Below are 27,329 nucleotides of genomic sequence, written 5' to 3'. Positions count from 1 at the left end.
ACGTGACTAGGAGAAGCCTTTTTCTATTGGCTGCATAGCCAGAATGAGAGTCATATTCAAAAAAGCCTGAGTCAGTTTTGGCCTAGTTTTTTCTGCTAATCTATTGGTTTGACTCCTTCACTCATGGTGTCCCTAAGAGGGACCTGGAAGAGGAAGGAGTGTCTTGAGTGTTCTTCCACACACACTTCCTTGCCCAATCCCAAGGTTATGTGACCCTGTGTGTTCAGACCTAGGTTTTGTGTCTGCCTCGTTTTTTCTTTTGTTTTAGGTAAAAGGAGTGCAACATCTCAGTAACTAGGTTTTGTAGCCAGCACAGACAGCATTGATGTCCCAAGAATCAAGGAGTGACTATGGAGAGCTTCCTTTGGGATCCATCCCAGTGGTGTCTGAAACAAGGATGCATCCGGTAGTCATGTATGGATATGAACTTGGTGGGACCAATTTTACATAGGAACTAAAAATCATAAAACTTATGCTAAGTTTGAGCACAGTTTTACTTTGGTTTTGCTTCCCTCCATATGCTCTATAATGCAGTCGTAATGGCCTCACAATAGGCAATTCCATCTCCCAAATCCATGCCTTTTCAATGGTTGATCCTCATGCCTGGAATGCTCTGTTTCATCACCTCTGCCTACTGGATCCCCAGGCTTCCTTAAAGATTCAGCTCTAATCTGACATTCTGCAAGAGGTCTTTCCCAATTCCTTCCCACCAAACTCTAATTGACTCATTATATAACTTGTATATACAAAGTTCTGTGCATATTGGCTTTCCTATTAGAATATAGGTTCCCTGAGGACAGGGACTGTAATTTTTGCCTTTCTTTGTATTTTCAGCTCTCCACAGAGCCTGGCACTAGTAAGCACTTAATTAACTGCTTGTTGACAAACTGAAGTTCTATTCTAGGGAGAGGAAATCTATGGCATGATGTGTCTAGACACCTAGTCTCCCTGGAGATTGATGTGGGATAAGAGAGAATGTGACCCTCCTAGGTGTTTAGGGAAAATATTAGTACTTTTATCAACATATACTTAAAGAAAATATGCCTTTGTAAAAGCTTATCAGTCAGTGGTAGGTAACAGTGAGGGAAAGTAGTAGATTGGAGCTCAAGCCGATGAAAATAGAGAAGACATCCCAATCTCTCAGAGTATCCTAGGATCCTAAGGCCGGATGTGGCAACCTGGCTCCAAGGAACAGTGTGAGTTGTTCTAATGCCGTGGGAACTACAGATTTGAGTGTATGAAGAATGAATTATAATTTATACTTTAATATTCACATTAATAACCTTGTTGCTTCTTTCAACATTAGTGAACTAATGTCTAATTATATTTCTATGGAAAAAAAGCTTGAATTTGGGACAAGAAATTAAAGAAAGACAAAAACTATGCCAAGAAAAGCAGAAAAGTCTTTAGTTTAGGTCAAACTAGGTGATGGTTATTTAAATCAATTGATTAATAAACATTTACTAAGTGCCTACTATGTGCCAGGCACTGTGCTAAGCATTGGGGATACAAAAAGGGCCAAAAGACAGTACTTGCCCTCAATGAGCTCAAAATCTAATGTTTCAAATATGTTGATATATCATATCATTTTGATACCTAGACCTATGGTGAGTATTATGGCAACTGCTTCCTTTATACCATACAGCCAAAAAAATTACACATTCTGGACATCTGCTTATGAGGTCTAGTATGATAGAACCTGATAAAACCCACACCCATCAAACTGGTATTTCTAAATTCTATATCCTTATTTTCCATTATAACTCTCAGACCAACAAGTTGTAGTAGGCGTGCCTTACCTAATTAACAAAAATGTTTAATTTTCAAGACAGAAAAATGTCATTTCTCTAGAGTGCCCTCCAAGGTATATTGGAATACCTTGAAAATGGATCATCCATAGTCCCCTAGTTTTACCAAAGTAACAAAGATTTAACCCGTGAAAGGAAATGAAGACAGATATTTAGTTTTCTTCATGCTGGTGAAACTTGCGTTTGCTCACGATTTCACCTCGGTTTCCATGCCTGCTTCCCGAGTCTCTTCCACTTCTGAGAGTTTTTCATCATTTTCGTGGATAGTATTTAGAAGAACATGGAACTGCTTTCACCTTAGTTCCAGCTTATCCTCAACATTTTCTTTGATACGATACAGATGTTGTAATCCTTTCCCCAAAGCATCTAGTTCCTTTAATGTTTCATGCCTGTCTGGATGGTGCTACAATGTATGACTTTTGCCAAAGCATCATATTCCTGGCAATTTTTCCGTATTCGTTTTGCTTGAAGGATCTGCTTTTCGCACTCAGCAATTTTTTCATGTGCTCCAGCTGTGCTATTTTCTATGTCTTTGTACATTTTTTCATAGTTTTCCATTTCTCTGAGATTCATATATAAAAGCAGGGTTTTTCCCATTAAAAATTCACATTGAGACAATGTACTCAGCATGCGTTGGTACTGGCCTGTAGCCTTCTTCCTGAGATCCGGCATTGCACCATTTACTGAAATTCTTCACTAACAGGTTGATTCTCCGATCATCACTAGCACCATGGCCATCAATTAAAAACGCTTTCTCATAGTTTCATCTTCCGTCACCGCCCCCACGGCGCCCACGGCGGCGGCTCGTCACCCGCGTCCGGCGGCTCCGGGTCAAACTCCCACAATGCAGCCGGGCAAACAGCCATAGAGGCCGAGGGGCAGCGGAGCCGCGCATGCCCGGCCACCAAAAGTGTTTTTCAAGTTCATGGTATAGTATAAATTGTTCCTCTGGTTCTGCACACTTGAGTTTCACTCTGCATCAGTCTATACAAATCTTCCCAGATTAAAATGAAATCATCTTTTTATTTCTTATGGCACGATTCCATTACATACATGTACCCTAATTAGTTCAATCATTTCGTTCATTTTAAAAATTCCTTAAAATTTTTAATGCACAATTTTTGGGGGAAGCATTCTTGATCCCTCAGTGAGGTTTTACATCCTGATTTTTGGGGGGTAGGGGAGGCAATTGTGGTTAAGTGACTTACCTAGGGTCACACAGCTAGTAAGTATCTGAAGGCAGATTTGAACTGAGTCCTCCTGACTCCAGAGCTGGTGCTCTATCCACTGAACCACCTAGTTGCCCCATACATCCTGATTTTTCAATTATTCCTGTTTCTAATTTTATTTTTTTTATTTACTATGTTTAAGCATCTAACAGGTATTTCCCTCTATCATAATCAGTCTACTACAGTCCTATTATGAATATAAATATAAAATTTTATTATTCAGTGCAGCTAATGATGCCATAAGTGATTTCTGAAACTATAGTTTGTTCCAGTGACTTTTATTTGAATACTATGGTTCACCTACTTATTAATTCTTGGTATATGAAAGAAGTTCCACCTTGCTACTAAATCTATATTCATTTTATTGGTGATAAGCTAGGTGTTCATGGCATAGTTCATTATTTCTCTGCTTTACTACACATATATTATCTTTTTAATGTTTCAAATAACAACAAAGATTTCTTAAATACTACCATCATGAATCAATCTGTTGCACAGATGGGATACAATTTGCTTGAAAAGTATCAAAATATTTTTGAACTGGAGATTCAGTGAGGTCTCCTGATTTTAGGAGTACACTAAGGAGTATAAACAAGGACATTATTAGGTCATAGAAGAGAAAGGTGAAGGAGTTGGAGGATGGCAAGGCAATTTATAAACAAAGCAAGGGCTAAAGAAACCACTTATTACTCTGTGAATTACTTAGTACCAGAACTTATAGAGTTTCCTGAATGAGATACAGCATATAAGAAGCACTCATTCTAGAGTTACAGAATCTTAGCTAAGATACTGCCTCTTCTTCTTACTACCATGTGATGTTGCGCAGTCTATTTAACCTCTCTGAGTTCTAGTTTCCTAAACTATTAAAAGAGGGAGTTGGACTACCTGGCCCCTGAAGTTCCTAAGTCTATTATCTAACACAGGAAAAAAACCAAATGGATGGATATTGCCTGATATCCAAATCATGATATTCAGTTGGATGCACAACCTCAGCAGTAAGTTTATCTTAGAGAAATAAATGGATAATTAGTTTGGTCCACTGATGAACAGGAGGAGGGAAGTGGGCTAAATTACCTTTGGGGAAATTGTAAAATTCTTTTAATGACCCCATATTTTCCCTTGGGGGAAAAAGGCCCACATTTTTAATATTCATACTCTTCAAAAAACACATACTCGTGAGTCGTAGAACATTGCAGTATTTGAAGAACCAAAGTTAAGGATCATCCAAAGACAATGAATATTGATCTGGTATGAATAGGTTACAAAAGAGAAGTGGTGTAAAAGATGCCATTAAGAAAGTACAAGCAAGGATATAAAATAAACCCACATAAATCACGGGCATTTCTATATATTACTAACAAAGCCCAACAGCAAGAGACAGAAAGAGAAATCCCATTTAAAGTTACTGTGGACACTATAATATTTGAGAGTCTACCTGCCAAAACAAACTCAGGAACTATATGAACACAATTACAAAACACTTTTCACACAAATAAAGTCAGAGCTAAATAATTGGAAAAATATCAGTCACTCATGGATAGGCTGAGCTAATATAATAAAAATGATAATTTTATCTAAATTAAATTACTTATTCAGTGCCATACCAATAAAACTATCAAAAATTATCTCATAGAGCTGGAAACAACAATAACAAAATTCATCTGGAAGAACAAAAAGTCCAGATTGTCAAGGGAATTAATGAAAAGAAATGCAAGGGAAGGTGGCCTAGTTGTACCAGATCTTAAATTGTATTATAAAGCAGCAATAGCCAAAACTACTCAGTACTGTTGAAGAAATAGAGTGGTGGATCAGTGGAATAGATTAGGTACACAAGATATAATAGTCAATGACTGTAGTAAAATACTATTTGATAAATCCAAAGACTCCAGCTTCTGGGATAAGAACTCATTATTTAACAAAAACTGCTAGGAAAACTGGAAGATAGTGCAGCAGAAACTAGGCATACACCAACACCTTACACCCTATACCAAGATAAAGTCAAAATGGGTATGTGATTTAGATATAAAGACTGATACTACAAGCAACCTAGGAGAACAAGGAATAGTTTGCCTGTCAGATCTATGGAGAAGGGAAGAATTTATGGCCAAACAAGAGATAGAGAACATTATGAAATGCAAAATGGATGATTTTGATTACATTAAATTGAAAAGTCTTTGCACAAAGCCAATGCAACCAAGATTAGAAGGGAAGCCGAAAGGTAGGAAACAATTTTTACAGCCAATGTCTCTGATAAGGCCTCATTCCTAAAATATATAGAGAACTAAGATGAATTTATAAGAATACAAGTTATTCCCCAAATGATAAATGGTCAAAGCATATGAACAGGCAGTTGTGAGAGGAAGAAATTAAAGCTATCTATAGTCATATAAAAATGCTCTAAATCATCATTGATTAGAGAAATAGAAATCAAAACAACTCTGAGGTACCACATCACACCTATCAGATTGGCTAACATGACAAAACAGGAAAATGATAAATGGTGGAGAAGATGTGGGAAAATTGCAACACTAATGCATTATTGGTGGAGACGTGAACTGATCTAACCATTCTGGAGAGCAATTTGGAACTATGCCCAAAGGGCCATAAAACTGTGCATATCCTTTGACCCAGCAATACCATTTCTAGGTCTGTATCCTAAAGAGAACATAAAAACAGGAAAAGGACCCACATGTACAAAAATATTTATAGCAGCTTTTTTGTGGCGGCAAAGAATTGGAAATTGAGGGGATGTCCATCAATTGGGGAATGGCTGAATGAGTTGTGGTGTATGAATGGAATGGAATACTATTGTGCCATAAGAAATGATGAGCAGGTAGACTTCAGAAAAACCTGGAAAGACTTATACAAATTGATGCTGAGTGAAATGAGCAGAACCAGGAGAACATAGTACACAGTAACAGCCACATTGTTGATGACTGACTGTGATAGACTTAGCTCTTCTCAGCAATGCAGGGATCTAAAACAACTACAAAAGACTCATGATGGAAAATGCTATCCATATCAAGAGAAAGAACTTTGGAGTCTGAATACAGATGGAAGCATACTATTTGCTCTCCTTTTCTTTTGTTGTTTTGTTTTGTTTCTTCTTTCTCATGATTCCTCTCATTAGTTCTAATTCTTCTTTACATCATGACTATATGAAAATATGTTTAATAGGAATGTATATGTGGAGCCTATATCAGATTGCATGTTGTCTTGGGGAAGGGGAAGGGAAGGGGAGAAAGGGGGAAAATTTAAAACTCAAAATCTTATGGAAATGAATGTTGAAAACTAAAAATAAACTAATTATTTTTTAAAAAAGAAAGTACAAGCAAAAAAGAAAATGAACTGGTCATACGGCTAAGAACAATTAGTTATCAGCCCATATTCTCATTAATAGCCTCAAAATGTCATGTGAATTTAAGGAAAGCCCCTATCATCTTGGGAGATCCACACTGAGGATCTTATGGGAAGAAATAATATTGGCACAAAATAAGATGGCATGGATACATTTTAATCCAGATCACTAGAAGGATTACCCACACTGAAGAGATCATAGATCTGTTTATTTGAATAAATTCATGTAAAAGAATGCAATAAGGCAAATAAAATAAAAAAGAATGAAGAATATAAAGAAAGATAGACTCTTATGAAAGCGATAAAAACAAAACCAAAAGAATAGAATGTATACTAACTACTACCACAAAAGAGAAAAAAGTGAGTGGAAACTAGGAATCCTGGATGGAATCATAGGGAGTCATTGAAAATATGACATTTTATAAATGGAAATTCTTTAATTTAAATGTAAGTAATTATAAATGAAGTTTAATTGTTTGAAATTATGTTTAACATTATTTTTACAATAGATCATTTAAAAAGAAAATAAGGGAGGAATTCAAGAGATCTTTTGGAGGAAGAAACAATAAGACAGAAACCAAAAGGGTATAAGGAATGTGTAAGAGGGATATGCAAAGTGAAGTGATCAGAATTAGGAGAACAACTTATATAAAGATGACAACATTATAGAGAAAAACAACTTTGACATTAAAACTCTCATCAATGCAAAGATAAAAACTGAGACCAAAAGAATGAAGATGAAGCACACCATTTCTCACCTTTTTTAGATCCATGGGACTTTGAAATAAAAATGAAAAATATTGAGCTTAAGGTTAAAGTCTGTGTTATTAATATGTATGCATTTCCTTTTGTAATAGTTTATTAATTTTCTTTTAAGTTTTTTGGACATTTTATTCACTTTTTTGCATAATTTCAAATTGATTTCAAAAATGGTTGTACTGATTCACAGCTCTATTTAGTATTTTATTTTTCCCCAGTTACATGTAAAAACAATTTTTAACATTCATATTTAACACTTTGAGTTCCACATTCTTTCCCTTTCTCTCTTCCCAGACCCCTTCATTGAGATGGCAAGCAGTTTGAGATAGGTTATACTTGTATAGTCATGCAAAACGTTTCCATATTAGTCATGTTGCAAAAGAAAACATAGACCCCTTTCCCAATAAAACAAAAAACCTCAAGAAAAAATAAAGTAAAAAGGTATCTGTATTCAGACATCATCAGTTCTTTCCTTGGCGATGGATAGCATCTTTCATTGCTGAGAACAGCTAAGTCATTCATGGTTGATCCTCTTACAATATTGCTGTTACTTTGTACACAGTACATTTCATTTTGCATTAGCCCATGCAAGTCTTTCCAGGTTTTTCTGAGAGCATCCTGCTCCTCCTTTCTTATAGTACCATAGCACTCCATCATAATCACATACCACAGTTTATTCAGCCATTCTCCAGTTGATGGGCAGCCCCTCAATTTCCAATTCCCTGCCTTCAGAAAGGAGCTGCTATAAATATTTTTGTTCATATAGGTTCTTTTCCTTTTTGTTTATCTCTTTTTGGATACAGACTAGTAGTAGTATTGCTAGGTCAAAAGGCACACATGGTGTTATAGCACTTTGGGCATAGTTCCAAATTGCTCTACAGAATGGCTGAATCAGTTCACAACTCCACCAACAGCGCACTTGTGTTTCATTTTTCTCATATCCTCTCCAACATTTGTCATTTTCCTTTTCTGTCCTTTTAGCCAATCTAAAAGATATGGGGAATTACCTCAGAATTGTTTTAATTTGCAATTCTCCAATCAATAGTGAGTTAGAGTATTTTTTTCATATCACTATTTATAGCTTTGATTATTTCATTTGAAAACTGTTCATATCTTTTGATCATTTATCATTTTGGAAATGGTTCTTCTATAAATTTGATTCAGTTATCTGTATGTTTGAGAAATGAGAACTTTATCAGAGAAATTTGCATCAAAATTTTTTTCACAGTTATGATCGCTAACTGTATTTCCCTCCACCCTATTTCACCCTCCCTGTTTATTCTATTCTCTCTCTCCTTTCACCTTCTCTCTCCTCAAAAGTGTTTTGCTTCTGACTACACCCTTCCCCAATCTGCCCTCCCAATCACCAATGCCTTTTCTTATCCCTTTCCCCTCCTATTTTCCTGTAGGGTAAGATATATTTTTATACCTAATTGGGTGTGCATGTTATTCCCTCATTGGGCCAATTCTGATGAGAGTAAGGTTCACCCCTCCCTTCCCACCTCTTCCCCTCCACTGTAAAAGCATTTTTCTTGCTTTTTTAATGTGAGATAATTTACCTCATTCTACGTCTCCCTTTCCTTTTCTCCCAGTGCCTTCTCTCTCATGCCTTAATGTTACTTTTTAAGACATCATCCCTTCATATTCAATTCAAACCTATGCCCTCTGTCTATATATACTCCTTCTAAATGCCCTAATAATGAGAAAATTCTTGGGAGTCACAAGTATCATCTTCCCATGTAGGAATGTAAACAACTTAAACTTTTAAAGTCCCTTATGATTTCCCTTTTGACTTACCTTTTTATGCTTCTCTTGAGTCTTGTATTTGAAAGTCAAATTTTCTATTTGGCTCTGCTCTTTTGATCAAGAATGCTTGAAAGTCCTCTATTTTATTTAATATCCATTTTCCTCCCTCATCAATTATATTAAGTTGTGCTAGGTATGTGATTCTTGGTTGTAATCCCAGCTCCTTTGCCCTCTGGAATATCATATTCCAAGCCCTCTGCTCCTTTAATGTAGATGCCGCTAAATCTTGTGTTATCCTGACTGTGGCTCCATAATACTTGAATTGTTTCCTTCTGGCTGCTTGCAATATTTTCTCCTTGACCTGGGAACTCTGGAATTTGGCTACAATTTTTCTTTGAGTTTTCATTGTGAGATCTTTCAGGAGGTGATTGGTGAATTCTTTCCATTTCTATTTTTCCCTCTGGTTCTAGAATATCAGAGCAGTTTCCCTTGATAATTTCTTGAAAGATGCTGTCTAGGCTCTTTTTTGATCATGGCTTTTAGGTAGTCCAATAATTTTTAAATTATCTCTCCTGGTTCTATTTTCCAGGTCAGTTGTTTTTTCAATGAGATATTTCACATTGTCTTCTATTTTTTCATTCTTTTGGTTTTGTTTTATTGTTTCTTGATGTGTCATAAAGTCATTAGCTTCCACTTGTTCAATTCTAATTTTTAAGGAATTATTTTTTCAGTGACCTTCTGTACTTCCTTTTCCATTTGACCAATTCTACTTTTTGAGGAATTTTTTTCTTCAGTGAATTTTTGTGCCTCTTTCCCCATTTGGCCAGTTCTGCTTTTTAAGGCATTCTTCTCCTCATTGGCTTCTTGGACCTCTTTTACCATTTGGCGTAGTCTGTTTTTTAAGGTGTTATTTTCTTCAGTATTTTTTTTTGCATCTCTTTTTCCAAGCTGTTGACCTGTTTTTCATGACTTTCTTGCATCATTCTCATTTCACTTCCCAATTTTTCCTCTACCTCTCTTCCTTGATTTTCAGAATCCTTTTTGAGCTCTTCCATGGCCTGAGAAAAATTCATATTTTTCTTAGAGGCTTTGGATGTAGGAGCTTTGACCTTGTTATCTTCTTCTGAGTGTGTTTTGATCTTTCTTCTCAGCATAGTAACTTTCTGAGGTCAGAACTTTTCTCTGTTGTTTGCTCATTTCCCCAGTCTATTTCTTGATTTTTAACTCTTTGTTAAAGTAGGGCTCTACTTCCAGGCTGGAGGACAGACTGTCCCAAGCTTCAGGGGTTTTGTGTAGCTGTTTTCAGAGATACTTCTAGGGACCTGTAAGTTTTTAGTTCTTCAAAGGTGATATGATCTAAGGAGAGGTGTGTTTACTACTCTTCTGTTCTGTGCTCTGATCTGTGAGGGACCACAAGCATTCTTTTTAACCCTGGAACTGTGACCAGCATCCCTGCTCTACCCAGGCTGCACGCTCCAGTGTGCTAGCTCTCCTCTTCACCCTGGGATTGCCATCCAAGACTACAACCCAGATCTGAGTATGGACAAAGCAACAGAGTTCTGCCTCAGTATTAGCAAAGAGAACCCTTTAATCTCATTCTGACCAGTTATTCAACCCCCTTATCATTTGTGGGCTGAGAACCCTGGAAGTAACTGCTACCACTGCTGATTCAGTAGCTACTGAGGGCTGCTCCTAGTTTGCTGGGACTGGGGCTGTACTGGCATGGCTTGCCCTGGACTGTGCTCCACTCTCACCCAGGTGCAACAGACCTTTCCTGCCAACCTTCTAGGTTGTCTCTGGCTGGAAAATTATTTCACCCCATCCTTTTGTTGGTTCTGCTACTCCAGAAATTGTTTATGGCATTATTCAAAGGTGTTGAGAGGAGTTTTGGAGAGAGCTCAGATGAATCCCTGCCTTTTCTCTACCATTCATATTTTTCCACCCCATATTTCTCAAATAACAAGCATTTTTATCTATCTGCTCCTCCCACTACCCCTTACCCCAACTGAGCATTTTTTAAAAAAAATTTCAAAAACAAATCCTCCAATAAATATCTGCATAGTCCAGCAAAACAAATGGAAGGAATTTAGCAGTACCTGATATTAAATTATGTATAAACTATGTACATACATATAAACTATACATATAATATATGCATATAAAACTGTATTATAAAGGAGTAATTATCAAAGCTATCTGGTGCTAGCTAAGAAATAGAAAGGTAGATAGTGGAACAGAGTAGACAACAATTTACAACAGCTAATTAATATATAGTAAGTTTTTATTTGACAAGTGTAAAGGTGTATTTGGGGGACAAGAATTCATTATTTGGTAAACATTGTTGGGAAAATAGAAAGCATTCTGGCAGAAATTGGGCATAGGTCAACATCTTATACTATATAGCAAGATAAGATCAAAATGGATATATGACCTAAATATAAAGAGAGAGAGAGATTATAAGAAAATTTGAGGAACATGGAATATATTATCTATCAGACATATATAGGCGAACAATTTATGAATAAAGGGATAGAAAGCAGTGTGAGGTATAAAATGGATGCTATTATTTCTTTGCAAGGAGTAAAATACTTTGTACAGTGGACAAGCATTCCCGTTCAATCCTGTAAGTTAGTTTTGTTATGCCAAAGTCATATGGCTAGTTTTTGCTTGATAACTTAAAGGAAGGAAAGGAATAATGTAAAGCAGGTCTGTACAACATGTGGTCCATGGGTCACTTTTGGCCCACCAAAGCAGCCTGCAGGCAGTATGTTGTGCAGGCTTGTTTTACATCCTCTATATTTTTCACAGGCTGTCCGAAACCCTTTGGTGGGCTGCAAGCGGCCCACAGGCTGTATGTTGTGCAGGCCTGATATAAAGTGATAAAAAACAGAACCAAAAGAACAGAGTATATATTAACTACTACCACAAAAGAAAAAAAGTAAGTGGAAATGAATGGACAGATAAGGAATCTTGATCAAACTACACGGAGTCATTGAAAACATGACATTTTATAAGCAGAAATTCCTTAATTTAAATGTAAATAATTATAAATCAAATTTCACAGTTTAAAATTATATTTAGCATTAATTTTACAATAGATTATTTAAAAAGAAAATAAGGGAGGAATTCAAGAGATCTTTTGAAGGAAGAAACAACAAGCAGAAACTGAAAAGATATAAGGAGTGAGGAAGAGAAATAAAGAAAATAATATGAGGGTTTTCTCAGAATTCTAACGTCATTATGGGTTATAGTTAATTAAGACAACAATGACTGGGAATGGGTTTGTTCTGTTTTGATGATATTAAAAGAAGAAAGGAAAGGGAGAATAAAAGGGATATATAAGAAAAGGAAGGGGGAAAGAATTTTATTTTTCCAGTAAAAAGTATTTTTATTAATCAGTTGCTCCCACTATAGGAGTTGGGCCAAGAAATTTGATTGGTGAAGATATTAATACTCAGACACATAAAAATCCAGCTATACATGTAGAGGGAGAAAATAGTGGGTGAACTGACAACAACCTGGGTATAGGATTATAACTGGGAAGAATAAGCAGTTTGGTTAATACAGACAATATCCACTGTTGGCTACACATTTAGTTTTCAAACCTAAATACTTAGAGGAATGTGAAGATCTCATCAATGAGGGTACTTCCTTCTCGGGTACCGATTACAACCTATATATACCTCTTGGTTATACTCGATTATACTTGGTTATAAGACTAAGCTTATCTATTTATTTTTGTTTAGATCTGTGCCTTAACTTGTATGGGGAACTGCTAATATGGAATCTCCTACCATCAAAGAGTAGCAAATATGTCTAATTTATAATCTTTAGAGTTGCCTGGGTACTATAAGGTTTAGTGATTTCTCACAGTCATATATTCAGTATTAGTCACAATAATGGCTATTAGTTACTAGATAAGGTTCAAGACCTTGAATTAAGATCTTCCTGAATTCAAGGCTGGCCCATTATCCACTACATTAGGCTGCCTGCCTCTCACTCTTGTCCATGTTCTCCCAATAATCCTTCTATCCAATGTCCCATGGGCCTCCCTCTGGATTTCTCAACACTACATGATTAACAGTGGAGTATACATATACTGTTTTTCCCACTCTCTCTACATAACTAGAGCCACTTTTTCCAATCATCCATCACTCTGAAGCCCCTTCTCTGATGATACCAAATCCACATTGGTAATGCATTGTAGCCTATTTATGCCCACCATGAACCATTGCCCTTTTGGTGATCCTTGACTTTAATTCTTTGGAGACTATAATATTCCATGATTCATAACCATATAATTTCATTAGAAGAATACTGTTGTTTAAAAAAAAAAGATGGATTTTTGTTTTAAGAAGAAGCTTGGGTTTATTAAAAAGCTAATTTGCATTTTCCCAAAGGCAATACAACCCTCTCTCCTCTTGTTCAGTTCTAGGCCCTGCTAACTATTCATCTATAATGTTTATCAAAGATATATGTACTAGAGAGGATTCTGGGAAGATGGCAGAATACATCAGAAAACTTACCTGTTCTCCAAATTTCCACCACAAAAAAAAGAACATTGCCTGAGAGCAGCAGAAATAAACATGGGGTAAAGCAGTTGTCCTCCTAAGACAATTGAGAAGACACCAAGAAAGACCCAACTTTCCTGGCAGAGGTTTGGCCTGAGGGAAGTGCAAATACCTCCAGGCTGACTGCAGCATCAATATTAACAAGCCCTGGGACAGCTGGGTTGAGGGTGAGAGACAGTCCCAGCCTTAGAAACTTTCATCCCACAGACAGTGTGTGTGTGTGCTGGGGGGGGGGGGGGAAGGGGATAGGGGGGATGGGGGGGGGAGGGAGGGGGACAGAGTCTAACAGCTGAATAGAAGATTGAAGGACCTTCCACTGTTGAAGGATGTCAAGCACAGCTGTGTTGACCAAACGTGGATCGAACTGTGGCTGCAGGGAGAAGGAGCTAGCAAACAGTAGTACAGTGAGTATAGTAGCAAGGGGCAGGGACCCTGTTGGCTATGGGCACATACAAGATAGGAGAGTCCCTGCTTTCAGTTCCAGGGCAGAGAAGACAGCTGTAGTTTGCAGCCACTGGAGGGACCACAAATCCCTAGCAAGATCATTTGGGGAACAGTGTGGCTGGGGGCTCTAGCTGTGGCTTAGGAGTGGAGAGGAAAACCCAAGGTTGGGCCCAGAGACCTCAGAAAATAACAGTAAGAAGGAGCTGAGGCTTGGGGCATCATTCCCCATACCGCAGGACTACAACTCAATTGCACTATTGGCTGCTAAAAAAAAATGACAAAATAAACCAAAAAATATATAAATAAAAATGAGTACGCGAAGGAGAAAGAACCCAAACATACTATGGGAATAGAAAAGATATGGAGTTCATATTCAGAGGAAGATAAAGGAGCTTTAAAAAAAGGCACTCCTTTTTTCAATGAGAAACATTAAGTTATCCCCAGCAGAAAAAGAGTTCTTGGAAGAACTTTAAAAGGACTTTAAAAATCAAATATGGGAGATCAAGGAAAAATTAGAAAAAAAAAGAGCAATCCAAGAAAATCAAGAAAATTATGAAAAGAAAGTTAACCAGCTAGAAATAGAGAATCAGAAACTTAAGGGAGAAAATAATTCCTTGAAAAGTAGAATTGGGTAAGGGAAAGCTAATGACATTCTAAGACACCAAGAAATCATAAAACAGAATCAAAAGAATGAAAGAAAGAGAAAGTGAAACATTTCATCAGAAAAAGAACCTATCTGGAGGATAGATAGAGGAAAAATAATATAAGAATAGTTAGTTGCACTACCTGAAAATTATGATTAAAAAAAGAATACAATATTACAAAAAATTAAGAAAATTGCCCTGAAGTTCTAGAACAAGAAGAAATAGGAAAAAAAACTCCCCAATCACTACCTTCAAGAGATCCCAGGAGGAAAACTTACAGGAATATCATAGCCAAGTCTCAAAGCTCCCAGGTTAAGGAGAAAATATCAGAAGCAATAAGAAAAAAAAATTAAATACTGTGGAGCTACAGTAAGAATTACACAAGACCTAGCACCTACTACATTGAAAGACCATGGGTCTTGGCATACTATATTTTGTAGAGCAAAAGAGTTCGAGTTATGACCAAGGGTAACTTACCCAGCAAAGTTAAGTATAATCCTGAATGAAAAAAAATGGATATTTAATGAACTCAAAGACTTTCAGGCTTTTGTGACAAAACTCCCAGAACTTAATGGAAAATTTGACATATAACATCTAGGAGAAATATAAGGTATATATTAAAGACCAATTATAAAAGACTCAATATTGTCAAATTGTTTACTTTGTATATGTTAAAATATTAGCAATACTTTATGATTGTCATAATTATTTGGATAGTTCAAAAGAAAGACATGGGTTGAGTGGTATATGATGGGGTAATATTAAAAAAATAAAACTGTAGGGAGAGATAAAAAAGGAGTAATTATTTCATAAAAACGAGGCATAAAAGGAAAAATTGATACAGAAGAAGCTAGTGGGGGGAGGGCAGGTACTGCTGGAACCTTACTCTCATCAGGAATGGGTTAAAGAAGGAAATATATATATGTATATATATATATGTGTGTATATATATATATATACATATATATACATGCAAAAGTCTTCTAAATTCAGAGAGAAATAAGAGGGTAAAGAGATAGGGTTGGGGGGAGAGGATAAGGGAGGGATTTTTGGAGGGATGGGTAGGTTAAGGAATAGGAGAGCAAAGTAGAGGGTAAAGCAGAAGAGTAAAGAGGGATAGGAATAGGGTGAGAAGGATAGTGAGGAAAAATAGGAAGGAGGAAAATATACCACAAGTGATTATAGCTTAGAATGTGAGTGGGATGAATTTACCCATAAAATGGAAGCAGATTAAAAATTTGAATTCAACAGTATGTTCCTCTCAGGAAATGTTATAAAAACAAGAGATATACACAAACATAAAATAAAGGTCAGGAGTAGAATTTATTATGTTTAAAAAAGCAGGAGTAGTAATCATGATCTCAGACAAAGTTAAAGCTAAAATAGATTTAATCAAAAGAGAAAAACAGGGAAACTATATTGTTTTAGACCATTTAAAATAAATAGACAGTATAGAATACCTGAGAGTATACCTGCCAAAACAGATACAGGAACTATACAAATATAAACATAAATACTTTTTATACAAATAAAGTAAGATCTAAATAACTGAACTATTTATTATTCATGCAATTTTTAAATGTCAATTTTACCTAACTAATCTATCTATGCAATGCTATCCCAAGTAAATTACTAAAAAATTATCTTACTGAATCAGAAAAAGATAATAACAAAGTTCATTTGGAAGGACAAAAAAGTCAGGAATTTCAAAGAAACCAGGGGAAAAAAGATGTAAAGGAAGCAGATTCAGTACTATCAGACCTTAAACCATATTATAAAGTGAGAGCATTGTTGAAGTGTAAAATGGATAATTTTTTTTATTTTATATTAATATTTTCTTGCAAAAATAAAACCTATGCAGCCAAGAATAGAAGGAATGCAGAAAATTGAGGAGGCGGGGATGACTTCAGGGCAGTTTTCCTTGGTAGACCAATCTCTCATAGAAAGTGATTGAGTTCAAATATTGCTGTGCTATAGGAAATGGTGAGCTGGTTGATTTAGAAAAACGTGGAAAGACTTGGACTGATGAAGGAAGATGCTATGTACCATAAGAGAAACTGATGACAAGTGGAAATAAGCATAGTATGGTCTTACATATATGTGTATGAGTGTATACGTGTATATGTTTATGGATATCTGTGTATATGTATGTATACACACACATATATATATGTATGTATTTGTGCTTAATTGTAGCCTTCTTAGGGGGAGGGGAAAAATAAGTACATAGCAGAGAACAAAATAAAACAGACAAGGAAGCAAAGAAAGACTAGACAGCTTTGAAAACAATTTATAATATTTACTATATAGATTTTCTTGAAATGGAAATTTATTGCTTTTTATTGAATCCTCTCTTGTGTTCTGTTGTGTATATGGCAATGTTTTTTCTTTTCTAATTTTCTATATGTTTAAAATAAATTTAAAAACTAAAAAAAAAAGAAGAAAAAGAAATGAGAAAGTAGGCAGAGATAAAGAGCTACTGATATCTTCTCAATTTTTTTAAACTAGTAAGAGCATCTGATTTTTTTCCCATCATTCTTTGTCATTCTTTCTTTTAGTTATATTGAGAAGATACTGTATGCTGATAAATATAATACAAAATAAAATTAAGCTCATAATAAAGTCAAGGACAAGGTGCTATTTATTTGAGTTCTCAGGTAGAAAATATTACTCCCTCTTCTGGGGGAATCAGAGAAGGAAAGATTCACTGAAGAGGTACCATTTGAGTTGGGTCTTGGATAGGATTTAAACAGATGGAAATGAAGAATATGATCATGGATAGATCTTCCGAGGTCATTATATGAAGAGAAACCCTCAGTTTGCCCTGATTTGCATATATATGCCTAGGTCTGGATAAGACAGAAATGGTGGTCATTGAAGTAGGTAGGGGAGGCAACGCTTTTAAGTTGCTCTACAGAGTTGGGACATGTTTAGCATAAAGCTTCTGTACCATTCAAGTAATTGCAGAAGTCTTTTTGTGGAAACTGGGTCAAAGGGCGGAGTGGGTGGAAGTGGACTGTTTAGATGGCATGCTAATGTCTGACAGTCATTAAGTTCTCAATGTGGAATTTATTGCTGACAAGCAAATAGATAAATTAATTTAACCTCCGTGCTTCAATAGATTTATTATTTGCAGGCCATTTTAATCTTAAATGATGATAGGCAACCATAACTGCAGCAATGAGAATATGTATACAGAAATGTCATTATATGTACCTGTCCAAAAATAGTGATGTAATGAAAAGTGCACTGGACTGAAAGTCAGGAAATGTGTTTTGGTTCTGGGTCTTCCACTAGTGAGCTAATTGACTGTAAACAAGTTGCTAATTATCTCTGAAACCCTTTTCCTTATCTATAAAATGGGGGTAACACCAAGACTGCCTACCATAATGCATTGTTGTAAGGTGTGAGTATATCATGAGATAATATATGTGAAAGTGAAGCACATGAAAGGCAAGCAGTCATTATTATTATTATCACTATTTGATTGCATGATGTCAGCGTCTCCGTAGTGCCTGAACATTTTATTTTAGGACTGATTACATCGCTCTCTCTCTCTCTCTCTCTCTCTCTCTCTGTCTCTCTGTCTCTATCAATGTCTCTGTCTTTCTCTCCCTCCATAACACATATATTCCATATAAATACATATATGGAAAAGGTCACAGTGTTTTTAATGAGAAAAGGAGCCACAAAGAAGACATTACTAACTACATATTGATGTGCTTTTCTTATTTCTATGAAGTCTTTTTGAGAATGGAATACCTATTTATTAAGCATATTGCCAATGAAAACATAAGAACAGGCAGATTTTTGTGTATGATTTAATACAGTGGACTACACGTTTTTAAAATCACACATAGCGAGAGAGGAACACAGACATATGAAGAGAAGAAAGTTTTTGTTCCAAATATTTACAATTCAAAATCACCATAACCCAAAACACCATTTAGAGGAAAATTTGAAAAAGTACTATTCCAAAGTTATTACTTCTTTTTCCCCCATTGGTTTTCATTCAGTGTTCTATACTTTTATCTTTTGTTTCTCTTCTTCCATCTTTCTCTTTCATCCTTTTCTTATGATTTTTCACATAATCTCTGCATTAAGTAAGAATATTATGGAAATATTCCTGTTTTACTCATAAATAGCCTGCCTCTCTTGAGTCTCTCCTCTTTCTTGATGTTCAGACTTCTTTCTCTTACCCTCACCTACAGTGAGACTAAGAGTTCCTATGTCTTCAGCTTAGCTGTTTATAGTGAGGAAAGATACTTAGAGCTCCTTTTCTGGCTCTGATGTTTCTGACAGATCTCACAGGACTAGTTTGCTCAGTTATACCTTACAACTTTGTACATATCAGATAAAACAGGGAGTGACCCTGTGATTTGTCCCTTAGTCATTGTCTTTGGGCTTACATGGTACAAAGAAGAGCACTGATCAGACCTGTTATCCCCTGCATGCTCTGTTCTCCACTCCAAGATGTCTTTCAATATCTATCTATATAGTTAGTGAGATATTTAGGAAGCCTTTGAATGAAAGAGATTATTGTTAAAATGTGAGTATAGTGTTGTTATTATATGATGCAGATATTATTTACCCAGGAAACTTCCTACTGAATAAAGATATTATTATGTGGCATTAACAATTTTATTTTCTCACTAACTTAAGTCTCCTTGGATACACCATGCATACACGTAGCAAGCCATATCACATCAAGAATGAAATGAAACTCTTTCTAAAAAGCAAATAATAGTTATTTCTTAATTTCTTGGGGGGGGGCAATTGGGGTTAAGTGACTTGCCCAAGGTCACACAGCTAGTAAGTGTGTCAGGTACCTGAGGTCAAATTTGAAGTCAGGTCCTCCTGACTGCAGGGCCAGTGCTCTACTCACTGCACCACCTAGCTGCCCCATAATAGTTATTTCTTACACTATGTTAATTCATTTTAAATTATTTTTTACCTCAATCAAATTATAGCAATCTTCTTTGGCTTAGGAGAATTATAGATCTAGGGCTAAATGGGACCTCAGAGTCTATGTAACCCAACCCCCTCATTTTATACCTCAAAGAAGCTGAGGCCCACCCAGAGAGTTCGAGCAAAATAGCCAAATCACATAATGCTTTGTTATTATTATGATAATATCTACATATTATGGCCATCATTTACACTTTTTTTCCTTAACCAGTAGAAAACTTCTCCAGGAATATATTGCAATGACCCTTCAGTGTGTTATGTAAATGTTTTAGCCAAACAAAGTTTACCTTATCTATTTACAAACCATTCTGGACACACACAAAAATAGTAATTTGGGGTTTAGACAAATGATTGGTTGAAGTGTTCTAGCTGGAAATGTCATTTTGCTGTGTTTACTCTACATAGTCTTCTTTTTCAAATGGTATTGTTCTTCATGAAGTAACACAACCAGCATACGTACTGAACATCAAAAGAGGGATGAAAAATGTGAAATTTTAACTGTTGATACTACTAATTTACTATGTAGGCTTGAGGAAATCTCTTATGTGGTTTCCATCTCAATTCTTCATTGATAAGGTTGCAATCTTAAATCTGACCTAACGGGAATATTACTAAATCCTCATACATACGGAGGTGGGTGGGAGAACAGACACAGTCAGGTGATTAATTCAGGTTAATTGGGCAATTGGGTTTCTAGTTCTTCTCTTAGAAGTTTTAATTTTACCTTTCCACCTCTGAGCACTTATATAGCTCTTTAGAAAATGCATCGCACTTTCTTCTACTATGTTAACCTTCAGCTCCTCTCACCTTCTCATGCCTTTTCTTTCCCATTTAGTACTTGATTCTAATTTTTCTCTTTTTACTACTAACTCAGATAAACAAAATTGGCAAGTGAAAGTAATTGACAGAGAGACAGACAGGCAGAGACAGAGAGAGAGAGACAGAAAGAGACAGAGAGAGAGAGACAGAAAGAGACAGAGAGAGACAGAGCGTGAGAGAGAGAGAGTGGGAGAGAGAGAGAGAGAAAGAGAAAGCGAGAGATAGAGAGAGAGTCACACAGAGAGAGAGTCTGTATACACTACAACCTTCTAAATCCTGTCTCAAGCCTTGAGAATCATTTAATTTTAAGTACTTGGAAAATATAAACTGATTATAAATAATAAATAGAATCATCTTAATCATTTAAGTTTTGTAATTCATGAAACAAAGAAAAATACAAAACAGCCCTCAGTCTGATGTGACCCTTCCTATTCCTATGGTGACTGTACAAAGTGGTTGAAAAGGGAATAGACAATTACTAAGACTCACAGGGGTTTTAGAATATCTATAAAAATTCATTTATATGTCGTTATTATAAATGAGATGCTTGTTCAATGACCAGTGAACCAACATACTACTAGAAGAACTGAGTCACATGAGAACTGACATTCTCAAAATAGATGAAATCAGAAGATATAAGGAAACTTCAGCCAAATGAAAAGGCAATTGTGATAGGATCCTTATATCCCAGATAGATTTCTCCCACTCCCTCACCAAATAGGTTAGGCTAGTTCTTTGACACAGCTTCCTAGTAGTCTCTTGCCATATTGATTTGGCTTCTTGGTCATCTAAGAGCGTAACACTCCCATGGGGAATTGGGATCAGACTTGGCTGATGTCCCAAGGCCATGGGACTCACCACATCACACCCTGCTGATCCATCTATGTGGATCAATTTACTCAAGCTAAGTGCTACAGTGTCCTTATTGATGCAACCCAGGTGTTCTGGGATGGGCCTAAGTCGACAGTTTAGGTTACATATTAGAAAACAATTACACACTGGAAGATCATCCAACAATGAGCAAAAGGGGATTTACTTAACCATAGCAGGATAGTCAACAAGGATAGAAACTGAAGACACCTCAAGTTGATTCACCTAAATAGAGCTCCCTTCTCTGAGTCGTCCATCATGATTCAACAACCAAAAAGCAGAGAGCTCCTGGAGATCGCTGCGACCGCTTTGTACTCATGCAGCTAAAAACTGATGTTCACAGCCCGAACCTTTAATCCCCTGAGCCAACTGATACTTAAGATGGTCTTGACACTTTTTACAGAAAAATTAGTCTAATTTGCATGAGGGGAAAGGGTAGGATGTTACTCCTACCACAACATATCTTTAGCTAAGCCTGGGGTATTTTGTAGGAGACTCTGCTAATCGATGCAGAAAATGCTAATAGAATGCTTGTGATCGTGTGGGGGGAAAACTGGAGAATCTTTGGAGAGACATTTTTCATCCTGTTATTGAGACAGCATGCATGATGCCAGACTCTCCTAGGGAATGACTCTAGAAACATGGAGAGAGACAGACTTACAGACAGACTTTGATATCTAATATTTAAGACGTGTAGGGGAAGGCAGCTCCTGAAAATGTCCCAGGGAATTCAAGGCATTTGCCAGTGGGTGAAATCAAAGTCTTCCTCTCTTCTTTTTTAAACTGAGATACCTTGCTCCCAGCAAGAGAGTTCATTTGCTGTGCATGTTCTGCTATATTCCAATCTGTATAACTTCTCTGATTTCTGCTTGTTGTTTGGATAAATGGGTTTATTTGTTATTGATTATGTGTGATAGTCTTTTGTGTAACTAACATTTAGTAGAAAAGGGTCAAACTGGTGGGTATAAGCTATTGACTATTCTTCCCGTTTAAGGGATAGAGGCCATGGGAGCCAGTAACTTTTATTCTGAACCTATGTACATCTAGGTCAGCAATATTTAGGGGGGCAGATAGATATAATTCTACCCTCCTCTTGGAGATTGGAGAATAGCATTGAAGCTTCTTCTTCTGGTCACTGAAGTAGGAGAATGCTCAAAATTTCATTCACCTTTGAAGAATTGGCAAAATTCCAGAGATAGCTATCAATGTTGTCATGTGGACATGTATATCTTACATGAGTAGCACATACCTTACACTGAATAAATATCTTATGAATAATTAAGCTATCTTTTGCTAACAGTTGAATCACCTACGAATGTCTTATTTCATCCTAATATTTAAACTAACAGGAGATTGGCTTGAATCAGTCTCTTCTTCTCCCACCCCCTGCCCCATTACAACAACCCAAAGGTTCTTCTTGGAAAAGCAAATTAAAAACCTGGTGGAGTTGGTTTTTGTGTACAGCCAAGGGCAACAAGAAACATCATTTCATGGGGCGATCCATCATTTTTTCATGTCAGTGTTCAGGATAAGCATTAAATTCAATGAACATTTATTAATCACTGTCTAAACAATGGGGATATCAAGGAAAAAATGGAACATTACCTGTATTCAAGGAATTTATAGTTGATTGAATATACAGTTAAAAATTTACAACAAAGATTAACACAAAGATTCATGTCTAGTATTAATAATACTAACATCACTAAAAAATAAAACTATGTTTCCAAAAGACAGGAAATGACTGGTTACCAAAGTGGGAGTCATTTCTGAATCAGTTGTATATGTACTGTTAAACATATTACACTAAAAACAAAAATCAAAATCAAATTAGAAGAAACGATAATGATAAGAAGATATAGTATCCAAATAAAAGAGCTTTAACCTGATATATATATACATATATATGTATATATATATATGTGTGTGTGTGTGTGTGTGTGTGTGTGTGTGTACACACACACATATAAACAGATCATTGTCACTCCAAAATAGAAATTGGATAAAGAAACAGTCACAGACAGGGATGGCGATGATTTCCTATGGCATTGATATATTGGAGTGTATGGAATGTTTAGGGAAGACTAGCACCTCTGATGTGAAGGCTTACTGAGCTCTTTTCAAGGCTGCTCATTCACCTTTGGTGTCCATCTCTCACCTAGATTTCACTTGTGGCTCCACGAAGCTATAGCATGTGCAGCAGCCACACCCTGGCAAAAATTGTCTTGGCAGACTGGCTAAACCAGGTTGAGGATACATTAAACCCATTGGCAAATTAGCCAATGTCTACCAATGCCTAGTGAATGTCTACCTTCCTCTGGTTACCAATTATTCTTATATGTGTTATGATCCTCTACTTCCTCTGGAAAATGGGCTGATGAGAACAATCTGTTCCAATGGCCATGAAAGCAGCTGAAGCAGGAACTATGGAGCACTTACAGCTTGTTCAGACACCAAAGATGCCATGGTCATCCATTGCATCATGGGCCATTGCAAATTGTCTTGACTTTTGTCCTGCCACTGGACTTTAATGACTCTGGAAAAGAGAATGAGGCTGACAACTTTGCCCAACTCTGCTTCACTTAAATCCTATTCTAGCACAAATCAAGATATCACCCTGTGATGTCGTTGGTCCTTTTTGAAAAATGAAGGATGAATAATAACAGGATATAAAGCATCCACTATAAGGGAATCAAAAGTTCTTAGAAACCATCTTATCCAGCAAACACTTGATCTCCTTATCAAGTAATAAAGTGAGTTCCTTTAGGACAGAAATTATTTCATTTTTGTTTTTGTAACCCCAGAGCATAGTACATAGTCAGCCTTTAATAAATGCTTCTTGATTGATTAGAGAAAGAATGACAACCAAAGGCAAAACCAATTTATAAATATAAACTCACTTGCAAAACCTTATGTTCCAGGACATAAACAAAAAAAGAAAAATGATCTGTAGAAGCTGATGGGGTATTCTAAACATGAATTTAGAGGGTAGAAGAAAAAAGATGGCTCTATAGATAGATTTGGAGTTTTTCCCATACAAGGTGGGTCTCTAGACTCCAATGTATAGCATCTTATATTCAGTATAATAAGGCGTCACCTGGAGTAAGCATATCTGTTATTAGCCACAGGTAATCAATGACTTACTGCTGAGGAAAATGGAGATGTTTATACAGATGACAGTATCCTCTTTTCTCTTTAACAGCACTTTGTTTTACATCTCTCTAATGTATTTATGTATCATTTTACCCAACAATTATTCTTGTAGGTGTTATGATCCTCTACTTCATACTAAGCTCCATGAGAGTGGGGTTGTGTCAAAGTATCACAACATTTAGGCATGAGACTTTAGAGGCCGTCCAATTCATCTCATTTCACAAATGAGATATACTCTATCTCAAAACTCTTGCGAAGAGGATTGCATAAATGGGTGTATGAAGTTTGTTGTCCCCTCCACCCCACCCCTTCCATTCCCCCAAACAACTGTCGTGCCCAACGTGGAGCATGGACTCAACTGAGTTTTTGATTGGTTTCTTGGCTGTTTTTTTATGCTTTGTTTCCTTTCCTGAGGAGGTGACTGCACAGTATTCTCAAAAGGATCTGTTCAAGCTTATGAGTTCAAATGGTGTCTGGAGGTCTTAAATCCAAATCAAGAAGCAATCTGTTGTGGCAGTTAAAGAAGTAATTGATTGAGGAAGTAGTTGGGAGAGAATTTCAGAGGTTTGGGGGAGTTAAGGAATAATGCAGAGACAAGTGAAAGGTAAAATGCCTAATCAGCAATCACACAAACTGCCTAGTGTTCTTATGAAGCTTAAGCATCATTCTCCCAGAAGATTATAATAGCAGTTCAAAATTAAGTTTCTGAATCCTGTTTTAAGTTTGTTTTTGTAAAACTGCTTTCTGAATGTCCTGTGTGTAGCATTCTTTTTACATGTAGTAGTCATATAGCTGATTCATTTGCGGAAATATACTACATGGTTTCACTCCTACTCCTCTGACTCTTTAGGCCAGATATTACAAAACAATATTAAGATAGTACTTTAGTTTGGAGTCTTTGTTCTAATATGAATGAGGAAACCTTTAACAGTCTTTTTTTTTTTAATCTTTGGATTCTGAAATAGCACCTACAGCGAAATCTTTCCCAAAGACCTATATTCTTAACTATGCATAGGGTAAACAAAACCAAAAGGACAATATATGTATGCTAAGACTAATAACATAAATGAAAAACATATTAGAGTGATTTAAAAACTAATAATGGTCCCGTGGAATAGAAAATGAAACTCACCACTCTCCTTTTTGCAGACAGCCTGGAGACTACAAGGACAGCTGAGAAACCCTATGGTATGGGGGCAGAGCCTACATATTCATGAGTACAGTGGACCCTGGAAGCTGGACTCTGGCTAAAAGCTCCATCTTGCAAGAGAGCTACAGGACCTCTGTCTGTTCTAGGCTCTTCCTGGATTCCTTCCTGTTCCATCTCTCCCATTACTAGGGATTATTGACATGCTGGGGTCCCACCATAGGCTTCTGGGACTGCCCTGGCTTAATTTTACCTAGGACCTTGTTCTTGTACCTTCTTTGGAGCCTAGGTGCCCACCTCAATCCTGCCTAAAAAGCCTGGAGGCTCTATGCTAAACCAGGGCTAGTTTGGGGCCTAGTTAAAATCTGATAGACCTCAAGCTTTGTTTCATGAGGAGCTGAGCTGGGTCCAGCTAGAATGCCCTAAGGCTGCTCCTTTCCAGTGTCAGGTTCAGGTATTTAGGCTCAGATAGTTAGCCCCAGGCTTGGGGAAGGCTAGGGCCACTAATGGACTTGGGCAAGAAATGTGGTGCTATGTCTTTCCAGAATGGCCCAAAGTCACTTTCTTGCAGTCACAGGCCTAAAAGAAGGCTATTTCTTGGAGGAGCTCAGGCAGACTATGCTGGGACTGCCCTGGGGTCTCCAGGGGTAGCCATTCTGTGTTCAGCTCTCAAACTGACCTGGAAGCTTATCAATCCTGAGATATTAATGGGACTCTAGGGAAATCTTTCTGTGGATTCATGATTTGGGCAGGAGAATCTAGAGAGCATTCATTCTATGGCCTAGTATCATCCATAAACCTCAATGGAGTAGTTCAAGAGGGGATCTGGGATCCTTTGTTTTCTAACACTTTCTAACCTTCCTGCGGTCTGCACTATCAGGAATATAGTGTGGCCGAGTTTTATAACTTCTGCATGCCGTCTCATATTTTGATCAACTCCAGCTGGAACCCAGAATCCATTATCTTCCCCATGTATGAACATGGACTGACAGTGCCACTATCGGGAATTTTTACTTTCTTGAGTCTGTACATTTTCTGGACAATTTACCTGTGGCTAGCCTAAGTGACACAGGAACCAGGGAGATATGGAAATGAGTGAGAAGAAATTCAGATTCTCCGGATGACAGAGTTTAAAGGAAATTGCCAGGTTCCCAGTTTCATAGCAAGAGTCGATCTTACTAAATGCATGGTATACACATTATAAAACTGACTCTTGACATGCTATACTGAAGGAACGTCAACAAATCCTCTTCCATTGCCTTTAATGTTCTGCCTAGTAATAGGTACATGGGACACAAACAGAAAATGAAATTGACTGAAGCTGCACTGTGCAAAAGGGGCTATTGAGGCAGTGTATTACGGAAGAAAGAATACTGGCTTTGAGTTAGAGGAGATGGATTTAAATAGCACCTGTCCCTTTCCTGTGTCACTTTGGGCAAGACACTTAACCTCTCTAGGCCTGTTTCTTCAGAAAGTTGGATGGTGTGCAGGGTCCTTTCATCTATAAATCTATGATGTGAAACTACTATGCCTGACTATGAAGCTTTTCCTGCATACAAATACTCTAATCCCGTAATCATAACAACTTTCTTTGCTGACAGACTATATAGTTTTGTTTTGTCAAGATACTATTAGGGGACACCCTGTTTTCCAGAGCTAAGGCCCAGCAAGCAAGCTGTGTCCTGAGCTCGGCGTAACAACAATCTTTTGCACTCACCCTCTGGATGAACCACAGCAAAATCCCAGAACTGTTTCACACAATTATTATATTGCTTTGACCAGCACCAGGTGTTCTCTGAGCTTGGAGAAGCCAT

General features: G+C 36.8%; 1 pseudogene; it reads right to left on the bottom strand.

Annotated features, from left to right (window-relative positions):
• Nucleotides 1–1,995: 1,995 nt before the first annotated feature.
• Nucleotides 1,996–27,329, bottom strand: LOC118857754 (annotated as a pseudogene).

Source organism: Trichosurus vulpecula, chromosome 7, assembly GCF_011100635.1.
Source record: "Trichosurus vulpecula isolate mTriVul1 chromosome 7, mTriVul1.pri, whole genome shotgun sequence".
In the NCBI taxonomy this organism is placed as follows: Eukaryota; Metazoa; Chordata; class Mammalia; order Diprotodontia; family Phalangeridae; genus Trichosurus; species Trichosurus vulpecula.
This window is presented reverse-complemented; position numbering and strand designations above follow the sequence as displayed.